This window comes from Pinus tabuliformis, chromosome 4_1 (assembly GCF_031772625.1).
Source record: "Pinus tabuliformis cultivar Carrire ecotype Pingquan chromosome 4_1, CPIR1, whole genome shotgun sequence".
In the NCBI taxonomy this organism is placed as follows: Eukaryota; Viridiplantae; Streptophyta; class Pinopsida; order Pinales; family Pinaceae; genus Pinus; species Pinus tabuliformis.
This window is the reverse complement of record NC_142303.1, coordinates 470,362,655-470,375,888: the sequence shown is the minus strand read 5'-3', so window position 1 is coordinate 470,375,888 and position 13,234 is coordinate 470,362,655.

Below are 13,234 nucleotides of genomic sequence, written 5' to 3'. Positions count from 1 at the left end.
ACTGTGAGGGATCATCCATGAAAGATGCTTGGAGGAATACAAATTTTCTTAACATGTCACAATTATGGCAGTGAACACTTACTATTCTTGCAAGTACAGTCGGATCATCCATGAAAGATGCTTGGAGGAATACAAATTTTCTTAACATGTCACAAATATGGTAGCCAATACTTACTATTCCTGCAAGTACAGTCTCACGTAAAAGAGGATTCTCAAGACAAAACATAATAAAGGATCTTCGAATAACAAAACTATCATTAGCTACAATGGATGTTCCTGCAAGTACAGTTGCATGTAAAAGAGGATTCTCAAGACAAAACATAATAAAGGATCTTCGAAGAACAAAACTATCATTAGCTACAATGGATGGCTTGATGTGAATGTCCTCAAATGGGATTGATTCATCAATGTTAGAGTATCTGGAAAGATGCTAAAGAAAGAAAATTCTTAAATATTTAACATTTTGTCTTTTATGATTATGTTTGTAATGATATTGTGTTTTGACAATCACATCTTTTATGAAACTTTCCAAAGTTTAACTTGTTTACATAATAATATTTATTTTTGAACATTTACATAGTTCCCATTATGTATTTTTTTTTGAAACTTATTTGATAAATATTGTTTTTTTAATAAGACGCTTATAACCCTAGTGAAAATGACTACAAATTATTTCCGTTTCGAGTACAAATTATTTATGTTTTGACGGTGCTGCCAAGCAAATCCGTGGAACTTTGGGATCAAAAATTTGACGAAGTTTAAATGAGTGCTGAAATATTTAACACTGGATTTCAAAAGTAAGTTTTGAATTTCTTCTTATTTGAAGCCATAATCTCTGCTTCTGCCATTGGAATGGTCAACACACTCAAATTTGTTTTATAATTTTTTTCACACAAGTAACTGTACATTGGATAAAAATATAACTCCATTAAAAATAATTTATTTGTCTTAAAGGTTATTCAGTCATAGTGGATAACCCTATATTGAACAACGGTGTAATAATTTTCAGTAATCATGAAACAATTATATAATGTTTCGTTCTGTAAATGTAAGTTTCGAATTTCAAGCATTGGAATCGGTCAACACAGTGAGATTTGTTTTATAATTTTTTTTTGGGTAATTATGGTATGGATGGCTATACTATTTTATGCCCTCACCATCTTATTTTATTCCTTGGCATTAATAAAATAATGGCTATACTATTTTACTCCCTTGCAATTATTTTTTATCATTGTATACAAAACACAAAAAGCTATGTAGTGTATATATAATAAAATTTGAAACACACCAATAAACTTAAAAAGTATGAAAAAGATCTCTAAAATATCATAATTCTTTTGACCTAAAATATCATAATGTTTTAAATCATAAAACATTCACATCACGCCAATGAAAATTTGTGAACATATTTTGTGATCGGAAAGCCCGTGAGGGTTCTTTAACGTCAGGGAGTACATCGGAAAATTCCCATGCACTCAAACACGCTTTCTGTCTCTATATATCTTTCAGTGGCACTGCTAAGTTACAGCAAACAATCTATTCTCATTCGTTCCCGCACATGTTCAGTGGCACTGCTAAATTACAGCAAACAATCTATTCTCATTCGTTCTTGCAGTTCCAAATTTTCTCTCTAATATTTATGAATATCCTTTTCTGTGTGATGGTCTAATTAATTTATAGCTTTGATCATCGTATCTTTTACTATTTAACCAGATTCCGTTTTAAAAAACAAAAGTATGTTTTTAAGTTAGAATGATTCTGTTTGATGAAAATCGTATTTTTTACTATTTAACCAGATTCATTTTTTAAAAACAAAAGTATGTTTTTAAGTTAGAATGATTCTGCCGGATGAAAACCGGTTTGGGCTCTATTAAATTTGGACCGCTTCTAGCTCAATCTCCTCCTGAACCTGTGGACTGTGAGCTCACGAAATCTACCGTTCTCCAGCAATTAACTCAGATCCAGCATTGGAACTTACCTGGATCACAGAATTTATAGTAGTACGCCTAGGGCTTATTAGCCTCATCCCCACGGGTTAAAATTGATGGGTTACCCCTACCCATGAGAGAACTTTTTTATAATATTTTTATTTTTAAATTGTTTTTCGTATTATTTTTAATATTTATTTTTACGGGTTTTTTTTTAACTCCTACAAATTAGGAATATAATTGCTTTTACATGAAAATAGTGACGGTAAATATTGTTTCAACTAAATTAGACAATAAAATTTAACTAGTGATGGTAAATATTGTTTCAACTAAATTAGACAATAAAATTTAACTTACAAAAATTGAAAGACACATACCATGTTTTCCATTTAAATAACTTCAATGCCAATCCAATTGAAAAACAATATTTATGAAATAAATTTCAAACAAAAAACATAATTTACATGAACTATGTAAATGATCAAAAAATACATTCGATATCATCATATAAAAGAATTAAATTTTAGATAGTTTCACAATATATATATATATTTTACAAAAAGTGAGTTCACGACATAACACATTCAAAGTATTAAGCTCCAATTTTCTTATTTTTCCATATTTGATACAAGTTATTTGTCCATTTATTTGTGTTCTTCGCACATGTACATATGCTATTATAAATATGGCATGTATTTGTGAGAAATACGGTATCTATAGCTTAATTTTCCAAAAAAACATTTCCCTCGAGGAAATAATTAGACTTCTTCGTCAAAAATCAAACATCCAAACATAACAAAATAAAATCATATAAACATAACAAAATGAAATCATATAAACATCCATTTGTATAAAAAATAAACTTCCTTTCTCCGATTAATTCAAAAAAATCATATAATAAAATGAAAAAAAATTATATAGTAGAATTCCTCTTATAATGATGGTGAAAGAAAATCCAAGTTGTAAAACTGTTACATTTCTCCTTCAATGATTAATTTGTGTTGAAAAAATTTCCTACAAATACACTAAAATTTTGTGTGGGAAAATATTTTCTAACAAAATACACTAAAAATCATGTGGGAAATTCATGAAAAAATTATGTGAGAAAAAACTAGTGGAAAACCTAAACAAGGGAAATTTCTCGTAGGAGTTGGTCCTTGGGGGAGGACAATGGCCTAGCTATGAAGTGTACGGTGTCCAAGAACCAAGGTTCGTTTCTTGAAATGGCTGGGGCACTGACGTGAGGGAGGGCAAGGGACCGATACTCATGCACAAAGCAGAGATTTGGGAAATCTGTCAAAAGTGAATTATTCTTGTACAATAGTTAATGGTACACTCAAGGCCTAACTAGTCTCTTAGCAATTCTATGCTTAGTCTCTTAGCAATTCTATACTTTGAATGACCATAGTCTGCAAGTGGCAATCAACCATCAAATCCATAAATACCAAGTATTATTTATCTGCAAGTGGCAATCAACCATCAAATCCATAAATACCAAGTATTATTTATCACTTTCTTCAACATTTTCTTCTCATTACCCTAATTTATTCATCCTAGGTTCCACTAATCTGAACATGGTTGAAGCCATCATGGAGAGCTTGTCCTCGTTTTTAAGGTTTTATGTAACTTCTTTAAATTATATTTACCAGTCTAGCTTGTCCCTTAATAGATCTAGAGTTAAGATGGATCTAGATTGGTTGGTAAGTAGAGAAATTTCCAATCTTACCAAATATATCCAAACCTTAAACTATTAACTTATTAAAAAAAACTAATTTTAATTAAAAGTAGTAAGAAGAAAAACACTCTTATTAAATAAATTAAAAAACAGTTGAGTAGTTTGAAGGGTTGAGAATTAGAGTCATGAACTACCATGAACAACATTAAAATGCAAAGTCAGGAGCTAAACAATATAGTTGTAGTATTTTTAATTGGAGGTCTTAATTTTTTATAGTCAGTATTTCTCTGGAAAATTTCTAATTCTTCTTAGAATGTGGAAATAACATTTTAGAATCTTGTAAATCCTTGTATGGTTTCAAATGCAGTGGGTTTTAATGAAATCCAATAATCATTACTTTGAAAAAAAAAACAACGGATGCTTGGTTGTCAACCAGGCAATGGTCAAGTGATGAAATTAAAGCACTTCCAATAATTCTTAGGCCTCATTTCAATGCCAAGTTAATGTGAACAAGAGAAAAAAAGTACAATCTGAATTAGATAAAAACCCTGTTGAAGCACTTTCAAAGGAGTTAACTGCCACTGCCACATCCAAGACGAGGTGAAAATCCTAGTGGCCTTGATGGCCCACAAATGTGGTGTATCTCAAAGGACAAGGCAAGACGAGGTGAAAATCCTAGTGGCCTTGATGGCCCACAAATGTGGTGTATCTCAAAGGACAAGGCTAAGTGACAGTCCCAGTGAATTTGACAGAATAAAACCACTTGGTCATTGACATTTAAACTGAAGATAGAGGCAATTCAATAATAAGGGACCATTTACTAACCAATAAAGGACAATAGAGGTCGGGGTAAGGTATCCCTATCATATTTGGCTAGTGCATCTATGTTCATTCTTCGTTTCAAAACTATCGCACAAATGTGTATATGCATATATTCTAGAAATTCCTATTAAAAATAAGGCACCTGTGCAGAACGGTTAAGGGAATTTTCAAGGACTCAAAAATGAGGCTTTGGCGTAAATTTAACAGACGCATCAAAGTGAAGCTTGTGCATGAATTTAACAGAAGCATCAAAGTGAATATTCAACTAAGAATGCACAAGGAAAACTACGGTTCAAATTCGAGAAAGACAACAAATTCTAGTGCACCTTTGACAAAACAAGTTACAGAGGCACAATTGCCTCTATGTATACATTGTTTTCTGAACCATGGCCTTGAAATACCCTTGTAAACCTTGATTTTAATTCTGAAGAAGCATCATAAACAATGAACGCGAATTTGTTCAGGAGCAAGTGCGCCAAATTGGAGACTTTTCCCTCGATATGGGTTCTCAATTTAACTTCGCGACCACTTGAACAACATAAGTTAGTGAGCAATTGGATGCGGAGACCCCAAATAGAATCTCTGAAAAACAAGGACGAGCGTCGATATCCAAAGGATCTCTTTGTTCCTGTTATTTCGCTAAGCAGCAGAAGAGAGAATTATATAGATAAATATTTAAAGAAGCAAAAATTGATTTATATTACAAAATAGAGAATAAATGAATGGATGAACCAATCTGTGCATGCGGCCCCAAAACCAAGGTTGTTTCATCGCAGATCCCGGATAGACTCACCCATTCCCTCTATAAAGAAGATTTCCTCACCTTCAGCCAGCTTATCGGCGACCGAACTTGTGGATGATCAGGCCCTTAAAAATCTGGAACCCACCCTGTCCCCGCGGCTGTCATCTCAGGATTTTTCTAATGGGCCTGAAGCCAGACCAGTTTCCTCTGCAAAGGCTGCTTGTTCCAATATTAATAGGGCTTCGTCTAATTTCTGCTCGCCCATTCCTGAACCAAGGGATGACAAAGTTGTTCCCTCTCCAGCGCCCTTTCAGATTAAGGATTTTATCATTGGCTCCCACCCCATAGTGATATCATCTTCATCCCCGACGCCGGACAAGAGTCATCTTCTTTCCTCAAAAAGCAAAGAGTCGCCGGATAGGTGTCTTCTTCTTTCCTCAAAAGGCAAAGAGCCTTTGGTGGCGGCCACTCCGTTCAATTCCCCTGAGTCATCTCCAGTTAATATGTGTGACAGTGATATAGATTTTTTACTTAGTAGAAAATCTCTCGAGCTGGAGCCTCTGACCATTCATAAACCGAATAACCCTGCTTCTCCCTTCATAAGTCCAAATTCTGCAAGGAATATTACAGTAAGAAAGAAACACAATGGAGGGAGCAGACATTTTAGGGGGAGGACAATTGTTTCAGATAGCGGAGTAAGGAACTTATCACTAATCGATGTTCCCATATATGATATGACTGAATCACAGCCTCTTAGAGCAAGCATGGCTGGTGACTCGTCCAAATGACCTTTATTGTATCCATGAATATTAGGGGTTTAGGCGCAAACCCAAAATTCTTGGCGCTAAGGGACATCTTTCACACAGCTCGGCCAAAAATTATTTTAATCCAAGAAACCATGCACAGCAGTCAGGTATCCATATCTTACTTTAGGAAAATGCTTCCTTCATGGTATATGGTTGCCTCAGAGGCAAGAGGCCTGTCAGGGGGGCTGGCAGTCTTATGGGATCCTGAATGGATCAGTGCCAAAGCCTACAAGTGTTTTGCTGGTATTCTTATCTCGGCATTTATCAGAGGTCAAAGATTCCAAATTAATATTTTGAACACCTATGCGCCTTATAAGAACAGAATCCCTTTCTGGGAAAAATTATTTGCCTCGGAAATTTTTGATATTGAATCTCTGATGATTGCAGGCGATCTAAATGTAACTTTAAGCACTGACGAATGCTGGGGTAACTGCAGAAAAAGAGACTCGCTTGCTGACCGTATTAAGCTGGAACTTCTGAATAGAAATCTTGTGGATATTGCTCCTCCGAAAATGATGCCTACGTGGGATAACGGAAGGTCAGGAGAGGCGTATATTGCTAAAAGGATTGATCAGTTCATTCTGCATGTTAGCATCATAGACAAAATGGGCATGCCTATTTCATCCATAGGGAACGCCTTTACATCAGATCACAGGCCAATTTTCCTTAGCTGGCGGGAGAAGGGTTTCAGAATGGGTTATCCCTTCAAATTCAATAGAACATGGTTAGAGGACCCAGATTTCAATAAAATCATATCTAATGCATGGAAGGATCTATCCGCAAGAGATTTGTCCCCCCCATTTATGACGTTTAGAGACAAGATGTCTGTTTTGAGAAAGGTGGCAAAAGAGTGGCAATATGATAAAAGAAAAAGGGACAGACAGGCGCTTCAAGAAATACAAAAGGAGCTGGACAGGATTTTAGGGTCTATGGATGCAAATTTTTTTCCTCTTAGCATGAAATGCCGTATAAGAGATCTTGAAAAAAAAAAATCTTTTGGAACAGGAGGAGGCCTCATGGAGGCTCAAAAGCAGGGCAATATGGCTGAAGGATGGTGACCGGAACACAAGGTTTTTTCATAAATTTGCAAATGCCAGGCGCGAAAAAAACACAATATGGAGAATTAATGATGGCAAGGGTGGTTTTTTCGTATCTCAACATGATATATCGAATGAAGCTGTGAGGCATTTCAAAAACCAGTACAAAAGAAGGGAAGTCTGTGATTTTCAGGACATTCTATGGGGTATTGAATTGGCTCCACAAATGTTCGATGATGAGAAAAACGCGAGCCTATTTCAGCCAATCACAGAGGAGGAGCTCCTTGGAGTTCTTAAAGCTTTCAAAAAGGATAAATGCCCAGGCCCGGACGGCTGGACCATAGAATTTTTTACTCACTTTTTTGATATCATCAAGAAAGACTTGTTGAGGATGGTTGAAGCATCTCGAATCTCTGGAAATATTCATCAGATCACAACATCCACACAGATTGCTCTAATCCCAAAAAAGGCAGAAGCGGAATCTTTCCAAGATTTCAGGCCGATCTCATTATGCAATATATCCTTCAAAATTATCACTAAAATTATTGCTGAAAGAATGAAAACGACTCTGGCCACCTTTCTTTCCAAGGACCAACATGCTTTTTTAAAGGGGCGCAACATTTTGGATGCAGTTGCTATAACACAGGAAAGTCTTTTTTCAATGATATCAAGAAAAACAGATGCGGCCATTCTAAAAATTGACTTGCAAAGAGCCTACGATTGTTTAGATTGGGGATTCATTAGATGTTTATTGGCAAAGATCGGCCTAAAATCAAATTCCATCAACTGGATTATGTCATGCGTTGAAAATGTCCACTACTCGGTCATCATAAATGGAATGCCTTCTCCTTTCTTTCCAGCGGAAAGGGGTCTTCATCAGGGGTGCCCCCTTTCCCCTCTTTTATTTATATTGGCAATGAATTCTCTCAGCCTTCAGATTAACAAGGTAGTGGCTGAAAATAGATGCAGGCTTATCATGATTTGCAGGGACATCTATATTTCTCACAACCTCTTTGTTGATGACGTGCTCATCTTTGCTATGCTATGCAGGGTGTCCTGGATATGCCTCAACGATATTCTTAATAGATTCCAGAGGGCTACTGGGTTACAAATTAATAGAGCAAAATCTACCCTTTTCCACAATGATACCAACATGGAAATGGTGAATTGGATCTCTGAACTGCTTGGTATAGAGTCGAGATCGCTAAAGGAGGGTTTGAAATATCTGGGATTTCAACTGAAGGCCAAGGGCTATTCCAAAGCAGATTGGCAATGGGTGATAGAAAGATACTACAAAAAGATTTCGGCGTGGGAATATAAGACTCTTTCCTTGGCAGGTAGAATTATTTTAACGCAGGCAGTCTTAGCGCAATTAGCTGTTTACTGGGCTCATATTTTCTACCTTCCAGCAAGTATCATACACAAAATGAACAGAGTTTCTGCAAATTTTATATGGGGCGGAAAATCTAATCAGAGGAACTCCATCTGTCCAAAATGGATAAGATCTCTCTACCAAAGAATCTTAGCGGCTGGGGCCTGTTAGACCTGCGAATTTTTGGTAAAGCGCTCCTATGCAAAACGCTGTGGAGGGGTATTTATGGTGAAGGGTCGTGGAGTATCACTATTAAAAAGAAATACATGAAAGGTAAAGATTTGGAATTCTAGTACAGGAAGGGATCAATTGGAGCCAAACAAGGATCTGCTATCTGGCTCAGCCTCCGCAAAGTTGAGCAATACTTCTTAGAGAATCTGAGATGGAGTCTTTATTCTGGCAGCAGAATTTTAATTGGAATTGACCCCATTATGGGTGGGCGGGAATGCTTATTCATCCCTGAAAGCCTCTTGTTCTTTTTTTACAGAAATGGCATTTTTACGTGGGACAAATTAATATCAATCTGGCATGGCCCAATTCCTTTATGGAAAGAAGCCCATGATCTTCATCTGCCAGAACCTCTGGTTTCCGTATGGAAATCTGTAAAGGATGCTCTTTGTAGTTATGGTTTCCATCGCTCAGGGTCTGCGGATCATCTTATGTGGATTGTGCCAAATGCAAAGCTGTCGGCTCGTGTTAAAGATATTTACACTGATATGATTAAATTAAAGGCATCTAGCTCCTGTTCTATATATCCTCTGAGTCTCTGGAAGTCGGGATGCCCTCTCAAAATGATTCTTTTCTCGTGGCTGGTCTTCAACAACAGAAATTTGACTTGGGAAAATTTGAGGAAAAGGAACTGGCACGGACCGAGTAGATGTTCTATGTGCGAATCAGCAGAGGAATCCAATCATCATATGTTCTTCCAGTGCAATTCTTCTCTACAAATCTGGTATGAATTGTCTCTGCTTTATGGTTTCCCTCATGTTGTTTTTGTTTCAATCCAGGTAGCTTTTGAATGGTGGTGCGCTCAAAGAGAATCATGGAGATCTCTCTTTATCATTGTCCTATGGTGCGCATGGAAATGGAGGAACGCCAAAATCTTCAAAGACTCAAAAGAACCCCTTAAGTCTATCTTGCATCATATTATCTCCATCCACGATGCTGTGCCATTAAAACAACCCAAAATGAAAAAAGGTCGCATAAAAGAGAATGAAAGCCCTCTCAACAGAGCTCCTTGTGCTTTTTTTGATGGGGCCGAGCAACATAATATTTGTGGCTATGGTGTCCACATTATTATGGACGAGAAGCTGCAATACTTTATATCATGGAACAGTGGGAAAGGCTCAAATAGTTTGGCTGAGGCGAGGGCTCTTGCAGGCCTGCTTGCTTTCTGTGTGTTTTTTGATATCCAGGACATTTCAATTTATGGCGACTCAAAAACAATGATTGACCATGTAAAGGGTGCCTGCCACATTAGTAGTCCTCATTTGACTGGGTGGATGGACAGGATTATGTTTTTCTGGGGGCGCATGAAAGATTGCTCCATTCACCACATCTTCCGTTCCCAAAACGTCCAAGCTGACTGTCTGTCAAAGAAGGGGCTGACTTTAGATTCTGGCTCATGGTCCATGATGGTTTCTGATGGAGAGTTCTCTTGCTTCATCCAAGACTTTTCTATTCCTGGGTTATGAGTCTTTTTGGTTTTTAATTCAGCGTCTTTCTCTTCATCTTTTCTGCTTCCTCTAGTATATATCAAGTTTTTCTGGCTGTCCTTATGCACTATCTCTTTTTGTAATATGTGTCTAGCCATCTGATGCTCTTTTATCTGAAGATTGTTAGCTGTGATTATGGACTGATGATGTTGGCTTCCGTATCCTTTGGGAAGTCCTATTCCTACAGGTTTTTTGTCTCATATATGCTGGCATGCTGGCTATTTTTGAGCCCTTATGTACCATCTGAACTTTTATATTGACTCAATATAATACTATGATGCTTTTTCTCTCTGAAAAGTATTCCCTCTATGAACCTGAGAAAGCTCCAGGCTCGCATTGACTACATAATGTTGCCCAAATTTTTTAGGTACCAAAGCATACAATTTGAGATTATGATAAAATTGGGACGAAATCCATAGCAGATCGATGTCAGATCATCATCGTATGGAAAAAAGAAGAAGTTAGAATTGTACAATATGAGTCATCAACCGAGAGATAATTTTCATAAATACTTTAACTCCATAATCAATGCCTCACCAAACCAATGGCAAATTGCCAATGTTGTCTCAATTAATGCGATAAATATTTAACTAGTGAGCTCTATAATTTTAACTATATGCCTCAGTACCTTAATGATATTGAAATCTAGATCTACTACCTAGACAAAATCGATATAGACTCTGGACTCTAACATGGGTAATCAACATAATTCACATAATTGTTGGAAGCATAAAATGATATAATCACGTGGAATCCGACTTAGGTAAACTGGTAGTAAATACTTACTACTGCTTACCTGATATAAAATTTAAACACATAAATTATTAAAATATGTATATATTTATATATAAATAAATAAATAAAACTAATGATTTTATTACATACCAGTGATTAGGACAGTTTTAGAAATTATTCACAAGTTAATAATAAAGTGTATATTTTGAAATAGCTACGACTAGAAAAGGTCAGAACGTACCTACGATCCTGAATCTCCCACTAAGTTCGGATCTTGAATTGCCGAGTGGATCTCTCCAGTCCAAAGGTGTCGTATACCAAAATGACTCGATTCCAATAACAAAAGAAATTCAAAAGATTTTGCGTTGAATAGTGTTTTTAATAGTAGAAATAAATTCAGCATCATTAAAAATCTCTAAAATATAATTTAAATTTATTTATTTATTTTACGTTGTGTTTTTAACTGCTTCTGCTTGGCTAAGAGCTCGTCTTCCTCGGACGTAAGGAAACAGGTTAACGGCCCAAGACCCAGAGGCATCTGGCAGGAGTGAGAGCCTGCTCCCGATTACGGACCACCAGCAGGGTTATGTCAGGTGGCGTGGTTTTCCTATTTAACAGTGATGAGTCAACCCAGCATTCGCGGATAGCAGCCAGAGATGGTTGTCCTCACTGTTGGTTTGACCCCTGAGTTGATAGGTTTTACCACCTTCGGAAAAAAAAAAAAAAAAAATTAGTAGAAATAAATTCAACATCATTAAAAATCTCTAAAATATAACTTAAATTTATTTATTTATTTACATAGATTCCGTTAATATATTTCTAAGATTACGACTAAAAGCAACCCACAAAAATCGATTCACGGAATAAACACACGTAATTTTAGGGATGCACAGGGATATCGAATTAGAAAAACAAGATTACATTGTGGGGGCCGCTCGGCCTGATGTTTACATTGTACAGCCTGCCCTCTGACATGTTTGCCGGTGGTTTATATCAAACAAACCCAAACAAAAGGTCGAATTTTATCCTGTGACGCCTCACACTTTCTAGAAGCTTACAGATATTTATTCACCTTTTCTATTAAAAATAGAGGAAACCGTGTCCCCTTTCTATGGCTGCCACAATGCACCTTCATAAAGCTTCTAGAAATCAGATGTGATTTGGGGTTTATCCCGCTGTATCATTATCATCTCACGATATATCTATAATAAATTCATAAATTTAAATTGTTACATTAATGTTGTAATTTAAATATTTTAGTTATGATTTTTATTTTATTTTTTATTTAGATTTTATTTTATCCGCCTTCGACATTCATTTGCATTAAACTACTTAAGTGAATATATTCTTAACCTCCAACTTTAATTAGATTTTAACCTGCTTTGACTTTCTAATTGTTACATGAAAAAATACCCCATACAAACATAGCAGATGTATTATTTTCACATTTTCCTTGAACTGGCATAATTAAATACGTTCTCAATCATTGCCAGCAATGCTTCCATGCATCCATAATTTCAGTGTCCTTTTACTTTAGAAGACAAACTATGAGAGGATTGCATTGTGCCTTAACACGAAGACACACCTAATCCTATATTGGCATTCACTTCAACCTTTGTCACTTGTACCTTTATTCTTTCACTTGGTATCATATTTTTATATAATGGATGGTTACAGTGTTTGTATTTTCGCATAGGGTCAAATGGGATCGGGAAAGACCCATACTATGGCTAGTATCTTTCTTCTAAGGATTTTATTTGGTTTCCTAAAAATATGGTTTAGATGAGAAAGCAATTTTTGGTTCTTAATTAACAATTTTTTTTTTTTTTTGATATTTCTCAAGGTAACTTGATTTGATATTTTGAACTTCTTAAAATTCAGGGGTATTTGAAAAGGAAATGAGAGTAAATTATAGAGCTTTTAGTGACTTTTTCAAGTTATCTCAAATCGTTTATTCTTTGTTTTTATGACTTTCCAGTTGAGCGAACTTACAGGACACCATTTGATCAATAGTTACTTAAAAACTGAGAAACCAGATTCATATTATTAATCAAATACAATTACATATATACAAAATGTTGTTTTAAGATAGGGAGACTATTTTAGACACACAATCTGTTGGTTGAGGAAATCTCTCAACCACACACCAAACTAGGAAATGGATCCTAACTACTAGGAACAGACTCCTTTACTTAGTGAGAATCACAACTAGAGACAAGTAGGAATTAGATATTCCAACACTCCCCCTTAATGAGTACTTGTCTCGATATCAGTTTGCAAAATCTAGTTGTGGTCAAATATACCAAAAAAGAATATGTTGATGTCCATATAAAGGAGCAACCATCCACCAGAATGCAGGGGTACTAGCCACTGCAACCACCAGTTTTGTAGGATGTCCTTCG